General features: G+C 43.6%; 1 protein-coding gene across 1 annotated transcript in view; it reads right to left on the reverse strand.

Annotated features, from left to right (window-relative positions):
- TRERF1 (transcriptional regulating factor 1) overlaps positions 1 to 14854 on the reverse strand; it is a 102126-nt gene that overhangs the window by 29298 nt on the left and 57974 nt on the right.

Here is a 14854-nt window from a genome sequence, read left to right on the forward strand (position 1 = left end):
GCCAAATGAGGAATGGGTTATGTTGATGCAATAAATAAAACAAGATTCTGCCTCTACTGCAGAGACCGTAAAGATTTCACAGCATCTTATGCTGCTTTGACAGAACCAAAAGACAGGCTGGATGCTCTCACCGAGAGGAGATTTGCTAGCCCCGAGCTTGCAACCTACATGACGAGCATCACACAAACAAGAGAATGTATAGCAACCAGGAAGGGAGGGATTAATGAAAGTCAAAGGTGCAAGAGATACAATCAGGTTGTCATCCAGTGCAGAAGAGATATCTAGACAAGGCATCTTAAATTATTTAAATGAAAACAACATATTTGTTTTTGTAGGTTCCGCTGCCAAGATGGCTTTTAGGGAAGGCCCTGAACACCCGAGGGTGTTAAGAGAGCTGGATGACATCATTGTGAGGCCGCTCTCCATAATCTTTGAGAAGTTGTGGAGATCAGGGGACATCCCAGAAGACTGGAAGAAGGATAATGTCACCCCCATCTACAAGAAGGGCTTAAAGGAGGATCCAGGAAATTATAGGCCTATTAGTCTTACTTCAGTCCCTGGGAAAGTTACGGAATGAATCCTCCTGGGGTCTATTACGAGTCAAATGAAGCACATGATTGGGAAAAGCCAGCACGGATTCACCAAGGCCAAATTGTGCTTGACAAACCTGATCACTTTCTATGACAAAGGAATCTGCTCGGTTGATGTGGGGCAAGCGGTAGACATTGTCTACCTCGATTTCTCCAAGGGTTTCGATACGGTTTCCCACAGCCTCCTCCTAGAGGAACTGATGCAGTACGGTCTAGACAAGTGGTCTGTGCAGTGGGTGGGGAACTGGCTGACAGGCCGCACCCAGAGGGTGGTGGTAAATAGCTCCTTTTCAGTCACAAGTGGGGTCCCCCGCAGGGATCGATATTGGGCCCAATGCTGTTTAGTATCTTCATAAGTGATCTGGATGATGGGATCAAGTGTACCCTGATCAAGTTTGCCTATGACACCAAACTGAGTGGGGAAGCGGACACTTTGGAAGGGAGAGCCACCCTGCAGGAAGATCTGGATAGGCTGGAAGAGTAGGCTAACAAGAACCTTATGAAGTTCAACAAAGACAAATGTAAGGTCTTGCACCTGGGAAAACATAATCCAGGAGTGCAGCACAGGCTAGGATTTACCCAGCTGGGGAGCAGCTCTGTGGAAAGGGACCTGGGGGTCCTGGTGGACAACAAGCTCAATATGAGTGAACAGTGTGTTGCTGCGGCAAAAAAAGCCAACAGGATGCTGGGTTGCATCAACAAGGGCATCACCAGCAGAGATAAAGAAGTCATTATGCCACTCTACTCAGCGCTTGTCGGGCCACACCTGGAATACTGTGTTCAGTTTCGGTCCCTGCTATACAAAAAAAAGATGTGGACAGGCTGGAGAGGGTCCAGAGAAGGGCCACAAAGATGATCAAAGGACTGGAAAGCCTGCCATATGAAGAAAGGCTGAAAGAACTGGGTTTCTGCAGCCTTGAGAAGAGAAAGCTTAGGGGAGATCTTATCACCATGTTCCAGTATTTAAAGGGTGGCTACAAAGAAGATGGAGGTTCCCTTTTAACAAGGGGTCACATGGAAAAGATGGGGGGTAACAGGTACAAGTTACCCCGGGGAGATTCCGATTGGACACAAGACGAAAATTTTTCACAATGAGAACAATCAGCCATTGGAATAATCTCCCCAGGAAAGTGGTGGATTCCCCAACATTGGACACTTTTAAGATTCAGCTGGACAGGGTGCTGGGCCGTCTTGTCTAGACCGTGCTTTTGCCAAGAAAGGTTGGACCAGATGATCCTTGAGGTCCCTTCCAACGTGGTATTCTATGACTCTATGAAACAAGCCTAGAAGCTTAGGGTGCGATTCACAGCTCACTGATGTCAACAGGAAACTCTTCGTTCACATCGAGCCCTGCCAGGCTTTGGAAAGTCATTCCAGGCTTAAGAAGAAACTGTATAAACGACCACTTGTGGGAGAAAGGCACAGATAACCTCAGTGACCTCGATCAGCATTTTCCTCCTCTCACCTTCACACTAGATTCACTTGTTTAAATTTTCTTTAAAAATCTCTGACAATAGGTCCCAAGCACTGTGACACTACTACATAAAGCAAGAAGCCGTCCCCCAAGTCCAGCACTTCCTTGCTGTCGTGGTTTAGGCCCAGCCGGCAACAAAGCACGACACAGCCGCTTCCCCCTCCCCGCTCCCAGTGGGATGGGGAATAGAAAATACAACGAAAGGCTCGTGAGTCGAGACAAGGACAGGGAGGGATCACTCACCAATTATGGTCACAGGCAAAACAGACTCGATTTTGGGGGAAAAAGAAATCAGTTTAATTTGTTACCAATCGAATCAGAGTAGGATAATGAGAAATAGAACCATATCTTAAAAAACACACCTTCCCCCCACCTCTCCCTTCTTCCCAGGCTCCGCTTTGCTCCCGGTTCCTCCACCTCCTCCCCACCCAGCGGTGCAGGGGGACGGGAATGGGGGTTGTGGTCAGTTCGTCACACATTGTTTCTGCTGCTCCTTCCTCCTCAGGGGAGGACTCCTCACACTCTTCCCCTGCTCCAGCGTGGGGTTCCTCTCATGGGGGTCAGCCCTCCACGAGCTTCTCCAACATGAGTCCTTTCCATGCACTGCAGTCCTCCACAAACTGCTCCAGAGCAGGCTTTCCCACAGAGTCACGGCCTTCTCTGGGCCCAGCCACCTGCTCCGGCGTGGGGTCCTCCATGGGCTGCAGGGGAACCTCTGCTCCACCGTTAACCTCTGTGGGCTGCAGGGGGACAGCCTGCCCTCTCACCACGGGCTGCAGGGGAATCTCTGCTCTGGTGCACCTCCTCCCTCTCCTTCACTGACCTCGGTGTCTGCATGGTTGTTTCTCTCACATCCCACTCCTCTCTGCTGCAGCTCTTCTTGTTTTCAGCAGTCTTAATATGCTTCTTAAATATGCTATCACAGAGGTGCTACTGCCATCACCGATGGGCTTGGCCTTGGCCAGAGGCAGGTCTGACTTGGAGCTGGGGAAGCTTCTAGCAGCTTCTCACAGGAGCCACCCCTGTAGCCCCTCCCCCGCTACCAAAACCCCACCACACAAACCCAAAACACTTGCACAGAACAAGCGCCCTCCCTCAGCCCACCAGCAAGGTGGGGGAGACGAACCCAAGCGGCTCCCTTGCCCTGCCCAACACCAGCCTCTGCTTCCCCCTTCACCTTCCCTCAAGCCCACAGAAGACAGACAGGTCCACAGCGCAATCCAGACACCAACCCACTCCATCAAAAACACGCACCACAGGAGACAGCGGAGCTCCTTACAAAGCGTGACCTGCCCAAAAGGTCTTTCTTTGACAGAACACCTCAGCTGATAGTAAATGCTGGTAGCACCGCACAGGGACACATGGATTTTCTTGGATCCAAGTGAGTTTTTGCTTACAACATTATTGCATTGAGTCCCAGTAACTAAAACCTGTGCGCATCCATGTCTTGCTACAAACGTGAGCTGAAGTGCTACAAACATCCCCGAAAGCAAACCGTTCGTTACCTGCTTGCATCCTATCTCCTGGTGGCTTTTCTCAGCAAATCCCATGAATTTGCCTCTTCATTGAAATAAGACAGGTTTTAATAAACCCACATGTACTTAATGCTTTATCTAACTTGTTTTTTATGCTGGTATTTAACACCTTTAGGTCTGTAACAGGCATATTGAATCTTCTAGATGACTGACAGGTGTATACCATCGCTTTGTGTTTGTAACAGGAAATATTCAGAGACACAGGGAAAACCCGAGGTTAACGTCAGTGGAGCCAAAAGAGAAAACGTTTTTTTTTGCCCCAGTTTAATGCAGCTGTTTAGAACCTGCCAAGGATGTTTAAATTTCATTAAAAAAAAAAAATGTTATATCATGAACAGTGACCAAAGTCACAGTATATAGTTTTGCTTTCTTTTTCATTTATCCATCTGCTCTGGAACAACGAACACTAGTATTAAACCTAAAAATGCCAAAGTATTCTGCAGCCAAACCATCCCTGGCAGCTTCCTACAGAGGCCAGGCCGATGCACACTGGGAAAAGCAACAACAGGAATGCCCAGGAAAACCCCTTCCTGTTTTTCTTATTTGTTTTGGCTGCTTTTCCCACTATACCATGTTCATCATCAGAGCTACAATACCACCCATGTGCAGTTGTATGTAAGTTAGCAGATACATGCAAAGCTCTCATATGTAATACCATAGTTAAAGACTAAAACTTTGGGCATTTTAGAGTCAGAGGTAGTGAACTGATGGCTGATAAATACTGAAAAAAGTCCCAATGTAATTAATGCAGGACCAAACACTGCAAAAGTACATAAAATTCAAATGAGGTTTTAATTCCTTTCATTAAATTTTAATCAGCATCTCATTTTTTGATGTTTAGATTAAAAAGCAATCTAACTTTATATTCCTTTGCCATATTCTTCATTTTTGCTCCCATCCCAGCCCCTAGATTTTGCATATAACCGAAGCACAGTAAGGAGAATCTGAGAAGTGAAGCCTACAGCAACATTTACAAATTAAGAGCTAAGTCAGAGATCAGCTATCCCATACACACAATATAAATTTTCATTCTTCTCTCTTCATTAGGATTGATGACACTGCTGGAAAATAAGGAGCACATAATACCTTTTATGGGAACGTAAAGCACAGACGAATTAGCAGAGAGAGAATGGAGCTAAATCAATTTCTCATCTCAAGATAGTAATGGAGGCAATTTCTTGAACTTTACTATGCTTGTAACGTATTGATCAGCAAAGCTTCACACTGAAAGTTAAACTAGGTATTTTTCCAGGGATAAAATGGAGGATGGCAGTAAAACTCTAGGCAACACACCAAAGAACAGGGATTTTCTCCAGCCACGTTACAGTTTAGAAACTCAAAGTTTCCACCTACCTGCAAGTTACTGCAACACAAGAGGAAGATTTCTAGATGAAGGCTGAATTAGTCCTGCAAGAGCCTTCACAGAGCAGATTTAAGGAGAAGCAGAAAGACACAGTGCTGCTCTAGGAGTGATGGCACAACACCAGTACTGGTTACACTACCTGTGGCATGAGGCTGCGGCAGCAGCTTGGGGGCAGCATTTTTGTTGCAACACTTCCCCTTGGCTGCAGGTCACCATAAAGAGCCATTTCCCAGAGGTCTTTCAGCCTCCTCTGTGACTACATCATGCTCTGAGATGCTGATCCCCTTCCTGAACTTCTGCTACTGCTCTGAGGCCTAACAGCAGGTTAGGACAAGGAGAACCTTTGTTTGGCCAATGAAGATGCCCCACTCAATCACCATGAAGAGCACTGACACCAAGGAAGGCCATGCACGTGCTCTGTGGGCTGGTCAAGTGCACAGGCCATGTGCTTCCAAGGACAACACTACAGCTGCACGGCAGATTTTAGATATTAGAAGAACAACACAGATCAAAGATGAGGATACACATACCCTCTACTGAAGTAAAGTGAAATGTTGGACATATACCCTTCTAGAACAGCTATATTTACTTTAATGGGATGGACTTTCATATCATACGACATTAAGAACTTAACTGAAGTGTTAAAATTGGGAACTCAGACTTCCTATAGATCATCAACAGAGCATCCAAAATGTGATTTTGAGAGAATACAAGCAAACAAACAAACAAAGGTTATTTGGGATTTCTCTTCTCCGGCCCAGTGGCTGCCTGTCTACCTAACAGCTGATAGCCTTGATACACAAACACCAGCTGATAGCCTTCCCATGAAATGAATAAGCCTTACCTACTTTAAATCAACGAAACATAAGAGTTTTCTCCACTGTATTCGTCATTGTTTCTATTACAACAAGGGTGACCAAGAGCATCCTGTTATCTAAATTGGTTGGTCATGATTAAACCATATTTATTATTTTTGGAGCAGAAAAGGGGAAAGTAAGCCACCTTTATCACAAAAGAACAAGAGTACATGTATTAAACAAGCAATATCAACAAAGACTGTCATATCAACTGGCAAAACCAGCTCATCATCAATCATGTACCATTACTTTGGTTCACTTAACACAACTACATCAGAGCGCAGTCTCTCCCCACATGCTGGAAGTCCTCTCTTAACCATCAACTTCATGATTTTGTTGCCCTTCCCTGGTCCATGTTCAGCTTTCTGGTCGCACCTTCCTAGAAAAACTCTAGGAATTCAAAGTCTCTTCTAAGGACAGGATTCTTCATGCACTCAAAATTATTTTTATGTGCTCATTTCTACATCTTTGAAATGCTTCAGGATTATTGTATGACATTTATTTCCAAAGAAAATCTCTTAGACAAATGGAGCATCTTACAGATGAGATGCTATGACACAGATAGATTACAAATTCCAAAATCTATTAGTTTTTCACATGTAGGGTCCAACGCTTCAGATAATCTAACATTGTACAGTATCTGTTATGTTTAAAGCGGTTTCGACTCGAGTTACTGGTCAGATGCCTACCAGTCACACAAAGCAAACGGGTGCTCACACTAGAAGAGACCACCACAGGCATAACTGGTGACTACCCAGGAGACGCCTACCTTGAGCGACTGCATCAAGCAGCTGCTCTGTGGCACTGGCCAGAATATAATCCAGTTCCCTCAGGCAGGGCTCAGCTTGTCCCATCCAGGAGAAAATACTCTTTCTTGCAATTCCTTCCATCTTTCATTACATAACTTCAAACAACCACAGCAAATTACCTGGGGATCCAACACAGCCTCCCTCTACAGGAGTTTATCTTATCTTCACAGCAAACCCATTATATGCACCAAGCTGGACAGGAGTTTTGTAGAGGGGAAGGAAAAAAAAAAAATGCTGTTTACAGTTTTCTCATGAAGTGCATTTATGTAAAACAAGGTTAAAATGAAGTTATAAAAGCATACTTTCATTCTGGTGTTTAATCTGAAAGAGGTTGGCTTGATATCTTATCTGTGTGGTGTAATTTAAAAAGGATATTCCATTACACGGTACTGTCTAAAAGCTGGAATGGTTCTTCCATCGGTCTAATACAGCCTCTACACAGACCAGTCAAGTTGAATAAAGTAGAATTATGGTAGTGACAGGCTGTCACCCATCGGGGGAAGGCATGCTAGGAGGACACTCATCCGAGTTGGAGAGGTATTTGCCAACAGCAGAACCTCAGAGTCACTCTGACAATCCTGTCCCATCCCCACCTTGTAAGCAAGCCTGTTTGGGTAGGTAGGGGTTTGCGTGCCCATTCCTACAACTCCTGCACCCATCTGCTTCTTTCCTTTCTCTTCTTTCCCTAAGCCAGTCCTTTCTCCAAAACTGACTCCCTTTCCAAGATGCATTTTCTTCTCCTCTGTCATGCCAGGCGTCACTCCTCTGATACCTAGCCAGTCTCCTCTCCTCTGCCTCTACTCAGCGCTCTTCCCTCAGGTCCGTGACCTATACCTCCTGCCACACAACCATTTCTTGTCCTCTCCTTATTGAATTTGGATAGCATCCTGGCTGGCAGTACAAGCTTGACATCCCCAGAGCTGCCTGAGAAGCCGTCATCTTCCCCTTCACAGCTCTCAGGCTCATTTCATGCTCATCTCCTGGGAAAGGCAGTGGACACTCACTCCCCATCTCCTTCCTCATGACTTTCATCATTTTTGCAGGTCTCTTCCATGTCAAGTACTTTCCAGACCAAGGACTCCTCGTGGCTCTTTGTCACCCCACACTTTGGATTTTTCTTCTTCTTTACAACATTTTGTGGACTCGGGGAGGTGAGATGGAAGACAAGGAGGACCAGAGCTGCCCATGGTATTGAAGACAGGGGAGCACCATGCATTTACACAGTGGCACGCTTATGCTTTCTGTTTTGTTTTCTGTACTTTCACTAATGAGTACTGACACTTGTTTTACCGATCATTATGCTGACATTTTTACAGGACGACCACAACGTCTCCTTCCAGAGCAGTAACAGCTGGTGCAGCACTCATCAGGGCATACGCTGCATTGTGACCCCCCTCCTCCTCCAGCATGCATTGCTTTCGTTTATCTACAAGCAATTTCCTCTGGCATTTTATCATCCAATCATTCAGTACAAGGAGTTCTCCTGCAACACATTTCAGCCAGCCCTTCTTTTTGTTATTCTTAATACCCTAAGCCTAGACTCTTGCAAAATTTCAGTTCCTTAAACTATGAGGTGACTGAAACTGTTCAAACAAAATCATCGCCAAAAATGACGTCAATAAACAACCCTGCTTCCTTGAAAAACCCTCAAACTATTCTCTCCCTTTGCAAAATTACTGGAAAACAACCACTCTCCTAAATGAAATTCCCCAATCACTCAAAAAAAAAAAAAAAAAAAATCTTCAAAGCAGGCACTCCCCATAACGAGCTTTAGCCCTAATTGTTCCAGTTTGGCAGAGTTGAGAATACTTCACAGCAAGATCTTCTGTCAAGAGCTCAACAACCTAACGCTTGGACCTCTTGTGCCATGCTAACGTGCCATCCCTGCCCTGAGAAGATGGATCACGAGCTCCACAGCTCAAGAAACAGCACTGCCAGGCCAAAAAACCCCCAACCTCAAACAAATAAGCAGACAAACCGAAAAGTCTAACAGCTACTGCTTGGCTCCAGTTCTTCCATGCAGAAGGTAGGAGGGGAAAAAAAAAAAAAAACCACCAAACCATCCCACCCCTCTGCAGACAGACTCCTATGCAGTGCCAAGAATATTTTGAAAGACACAAGATGTATAATAACTTTTCAACTGAATATTCATTTCTGAATTGAAGGGAAACATCTTAACGGCAAGTGGGCGTAAGGAACGATTCCTCCTCAGCACCGCCGCACTATTTATTAAAGGCTGTGAATACCCACCAGAATTCAGCTTTGGCCTTCGCACTGTACACTAACAAGCTTAGTTTACTGACATTCACAGAGCATATGGAGCTCTGCTTCAAACGATCCCTTTGAAAGGGACAATTAAATCAGACAACTGGAGATTGAACGACCAACAGAGCTAATTAAATTCTTAAGTCCCGTTTGTATATTTATCCAAATCTTTCTCACCATTCTTGCTGAGAAGGGGAATGGGTTGGCGTGGGAGGTCAAGGGAACAGAAGTATGCCTTTTTTTTTTTCCCCCTCCCCTCCATAGTTACAGATCTGTTTGGAACAAAACTCAAGACACGAAATCAATGCAGCCAGTGGTGGAATTCATCTTATTGTGACAGAAATATTCCATTTTCCCTAGCTTATATTTTAAATTGCTTTCTGATATACCAGGTTATTATTTTTTTAGCCCCTTTGGTTCCTTACATAATTAAATGTCATGCCATTCAGCTTTTACAATTACTTTCACCATTTTCAGAGGAACATTGACACTCAGCAGCTTTCTCAACTTTCTGTGAAGAATTTATTCCCCGCAAGTATTAGCTCCGCTGAGTATTTTCTTCCTCATTACATTAAAAGCTCTTAGCCATCCCTACAGAAATCTTTTCCCTTGTACAGACTTTTCTGTAGAGTAGGTAGTATTTGCCGATCCTCAGTTTCCTTTCCTAGTATTCCATGTAACCAGAAGTAGCACAGAAAAGGGAGAAGGACAATGCTTTTTAATACCATGGTGCCTTCCTTCAGCTTGCAGGCAAGGGAGAATGGCTAAGCACAACTTATGGACGCATTTTTGTAACAAATTCAGATGTTGCATTTAATACTTGCAAAGATAACAGCAAGGCTCCCAAAAGGTCTCCTAGCTACGCTATGAATATTTTGCCCAATAACCCTACAGGTACAGATACACAGCCTCTGAAGCTTTGAGAACTGGCTTCTACGATTTCTCTTAAAAGACCACCTAAATTTTGGAGCATGCATGTTCCCAGCTCCTCTAACTTCGCTTTCAAGGTATTGCCCACACTAAACTCAGGTCCAGCAGCACAACACTCTCTCCAATTTTGCCAACTTGTGACAAAGCACCCAGGACACCTTACAAAAGTACTTTATTGATATAGAAGTGACAAAGTAAACATATACCATTCTGTGAGGAGCAAGTTCATCCTGCTTAACACTTACCTGAGAGAAATATAAACAGAAACATAGATTAGGGTAACGTCTCCCTTCCCAGGTAGGCTAAGGAGAATTATTTGGCCAGTGGGGTTTGGGTTTTTTTTTTTTGGTTTGGTTTGGTTTCAGTTGTGGGTTTTTTGGTTTTTTTTCTTTTTAATTTTGTGGACAACTGAGGGGAAAAAAATAGAACAAAAGAGCACCTTAAGGAAAGGGCATTTTAAATAAATTACTGGCTAAAGCTTTATTTCTGACAAAATTGCCAGCTTGTTTCTTAGCGGAACAATAGGAAGGAGTTTCCAGAGAGCGCCTAACAAGCACCAGGGAGGAAGCCTTCTCTATAGCACGCACAGTACAACACCATAGGATCTTCTCCTGGGAATGACCTGTAAGTAGCAAACACTTTGAAGAAGGTAAACTTGCTTGTCATCTATGGCTCTACCTTACGTACCAGTTGACCAAGTCATATTTCAGAATTACTGGAATGTTACCAAGCATCACACTTCCAAGTGAAAGCAATGTATGCCTGACCATTTCATACCATTTTCAGCTCTATCACAGATAGAGCTTGAGTTATTGTCCCAGACAATTCAAGAACCAAAAGGCTCTGACCCCATTTCCCCATGACCCAACTGGCATCCTGGCACGGCGCTTTGCACCAAGGTGAAGGAACTGGGGGCTCTGCAACAGTGAGCCCAAGGATCATCTCTCATTTCAAGTCCCAATTTTGTCTGAGGTCACAGTGACCTGAGTCTAGCATGAATTACGCATAATCGCCCTCCAAGCAAGTGGATCTGCGCCAACTGAACCTCATAAAAGTTTTGGTTGCTAGGAGGTGGCAGTGGACATATTCTAAAGTCCTGTTTACTTGAGCCGTTGAGGTTCTCCTCCGGAATAACCTTCCACAGTCTGCTCACCGGTTGCTCTTTCTCTTCTTGAGACATCAGACTTCTGCTAAAATGTGTGATTTCCCATCTGCTGTCATCTAGAGAAGTCTCTATGAAATATCTCTCCAAACAGTCTGCAAAAGACCTCCAACGTCTTCAGAACAAGCTCATATCTTTAAACCAACTAGATAACATGCCTAGCATAAATTCTGCTGAGATAAGTCTTGCATTCAGACACGGTGTTGTTCAGATGCCCATATATCAAGTTCTGAGTCTCAAACTCGCACAAGCCAGCACAGCAGACAGGACCTCAGTACCACTACAGAGCTTGCCTTAGCTTTTCAGCCTGCTCTCTCTCTCTAAAAGACTTATCTCGAATGGATACACAATATTTTTACATCAACATTTTTCATCAATTGTTTTATGTGGATATTAAGTTTCAGAGTGTGCTATCTGGAAATCTAGGCTGCTCCAGATCATGCTTTTAAAGACTTACTCTATAATTCTCCTACCAGTTTGTAGGAGATGCATTTTTATCCTCTGATTTCAAAATGCATAAAAGGGTTTTCCATGGTTATCTTAGCTAAGACTGGACTTAGAATATTTATTTATTGCATTGTTTACATGTACCGTAAGCCACCCGATGAGGAAATGGAGAAGTAAAAATAAAAACAACCTCCTCCTTTAGACCACACTATTTCTGACACCATTTCTACTTAGAGATCAGCTCAGTTTTGTTTGTTTTATGGAAGAAGAGAGTAAGCAAACACAGACTTCAGTTTTTCATCATTTACTGAACCCTATGGCATACAAGGCGCATTTATCATCAAGCCCTAGACTCAAGCTGAAATGCTAATTACAGACACAAAGAAAAGGTAATTTTTTTTTCAATAATTAGTAAGCAAGCAATTCTCAGAACAGTGTTATCTGATTTATCACAGGATTCTGGAAAGAAGATGGTGGTGCTGACACACTCGTGGTTTCCCTTCTGTTCACTTTTCACTTACAGCAGATTCAAGCCTCTCTGGAGTAACTACTCGAGAGATCTGACTGGAAAAGTAACTTGTAACTCTGAGCAGGATGGATGCTAACCTCCCCACTGATGCATCCTTGGGAACTGCCCAAGGAACAGTGGCTACAAGCAACGTGACCAGAGGACTGAAAAGTAATGCCATGAACCTCAGGTATTTTTAGTTCTGACCGTGGACTTCTTCATGACTGAAATATGCAACCAATAACGCCATTTCTAACAACCCTCATCACCGCAAATGCCAGCAAACATAACGTGGGGCTGTAGAAGGGGAGTGAGGAGGGATTCTGAGTTGATTTAAAAAACACAATTGAAACAGGAGATAAAAACAACTGCAGCAGAAATGAAAGGCGAGCGACATTGCAAACGTGCCGAGCAAGTCAGAAGCAAAAGCAGCTCCTGCAATACCAGCCAAACCTGAGCAGGCAGTGCTTCAGCCTCTCTTACCCAGAGTAAGCAGCTGAACATCTCAAAGCTTCAACATAGCCAGACACAAGGGAAGGTAGAGCAGGGGCACAAGTCTCCAAGAACACCTCCCATGATGAAAAATATTCCCACTTAGAAAGCATGGTGGCACACTTCTAGAGTGAAGGCTGGCATTACCACTGTGTGGCCTGAAGTGCTTGAAGAGATGCTAAGCCTTGCCCTTGTTTCCCTGCACTTAGCTCCAATGGCACAACACTAGCATTCATGTTAAGGAAACACCATTATTCCTCTTGGTCAAACCTCATGGTCCTTAACTTACGTGCAGGCTGCAAAACTGTCTCTTTAGAGTAGTGGGGTTGTTGTTGGGGGGCGGGGTTGGTTGGTTTGTGGTTTGGTTGGGGTTTTTTTTTTAGCATTGATGTAAGTCACAGTAGCACTAGAAAGGCATCTCTTAGAAATTATTTGAATAATGGATAGTTGTTATTGGATATTGAAATTTGATATAATGTTACTTTTCTTAAAAATTGATATAATATTACTGAAAAGAAAAATAAGAGTTATCTTAAAAAAAGCATACAGGTCGTGTGTACTACACTGCGCTATCTGGGAGTCAGGACTCACCCTCACCAACAGCAAGGCTCACAGTAGGCATACAGTGACCGAACCCAGCACAGCACTGGGGCATTCCAAAAGTCTTCCCACAAGACTACATCCAAAGGAGGAAAGCATCAGCCTGAGTGAGCGTAAGGTAGGTGTTCAAATAGCAGTCTCCTCTGACAAAGATCTTGAGCAGAAACCTCATGGGGAGGGCTACAATATTAGTAAAGGATTTTCTCCAATCTGTGTACAACCTTACATTTGTTTCTTTGTCTTGCAATGGAGAATTCTTATTACCATGCTTCAGTTAAAAGATGATAAGAAGGATGGATAATATATAATGAAGGTACTGCATATATGATTTAAAAGTTGCCTCCAAATACCTAATGTACAAACATTTGTTTTCCTTCAGATGCCAAGAATCAGGCCAGAACACTAATGTGATTTTGGCTTGTGCAAAACAATGCTTTCTTTTTTAATAAGTAATGGTCCTACCTAAAAAAAAATAATTTTTTTAAAAATCAGATTGTCCTCATGGAAGATTCAGAGACAAGCCTTCTGGATAAGAATTAACTGCATGAGACAAAAGATAATCAAGAGAGTACTGTTTTCTGCCATGTTCTTAGCATTCCTGGACTGCAAATTCAAGCTACAGAAAAAAGTCTGTGTATCAGATGCTGTACCACATAATATAACAACACGAATGTCTAAAGATTATCTTTAAAAAGTGAAGAGCTGCAGTGAGCCTAAATTTTTTTATTTTATTTTTTGAATATTGAGATCCCTTCTATAGATGTGATTTTCATTTTAGTTTTCCTACAGGGCATTGGCCTGGAGGAAGCCCATCTTACAGAAAAACCTTAAGGCATTCTTTACTTCATCTTCCCCTGCATTAATGTCTCTGGTAATGCAGGACTCAGATAAGCCTATGTGGTCCCATACTGTCCTGGTGATATATCTTCCAGTAAGCCCTAGCTATCTCAAAAGCTGCATCTCTCTTTTCATCTTCTGCGTGAGTTTTACCCAGGTCTAGATTCAATAGTGGACTGAAATTCCTTTGCACACTGAAGGTTTCAGTTGTAATCTCATTAATTCCAGGCACTGAGTTCTGCAAGGCTGAAATGGTCTGAATGGACCATCTGTAACGCCCTGTTCCTTTGAGATCTCCTGCCCTTGCCAGAAAGAGGGATGGTATAAAGTCATCTTCCATCACAGGGAAACCTATGATTGAATTATCAAACTTTTTGACACTTTCTGAAGCCCTGCAAGTCTGAGCCGTCATTCCCCAGAGACCTTCTCTTGAGCCAGCCCACTGACACACAGATAAGATAATGGTCTTTTCTCAAATACTATTACAGTGGTTTTGCACAATGCAAACAACTGTTGAAAACAGAGGAGTGCCAGTGTGGCATGCCTTACTTCTAGCCAGCTCCAGCCTTCTCTGTTTATCCCTTGTGTACCAGCAGAAGCCACAGCCCAGAGGCTGCTCTTCCATTCAGATGCCTTTTGGAGTGCTCTCCTTCCAGACGTGACCTACTGCAGGCCACAAATACATCAGGAGCTGATGACAAATGGAGACAATCTCTCTGTGTTTGTATAAGAGGAAAAATATCTCTCTGGTACTCTCTGTGCACAGCTAAATGCAGGCAGTGCTGAGGCAGCTGGCGATGCCTCTCTATGTTCACCAGCAAACCAGGGTACAATTACAGACCATGGTCCTGGAGATCCATCTGATAAATGATTATTTCCAATAGATACGCCCGTTCCTGTCATGAGAACTTGAAGATGAGATTCTGATGATTTATTCACTAGTCTGAACTATGAAGTCCTGAACTGAAAAATATTTCTTATAGTA

This window comes from Gymnogyps californianus, chromosome 3 (genome assembly GCF_018139145.2).
Source record: "Gymnogyps californianus isolate 813 chromosome 3, ASM1813914v2, whole genome shotgun sequence".
NCBI classification, from domain to species: Eukaryota; Metazoa; Chordata; class Aves; order Accipitriformes; family Cathartidae; genus Gymnogyps; species Gymnogyps californianus.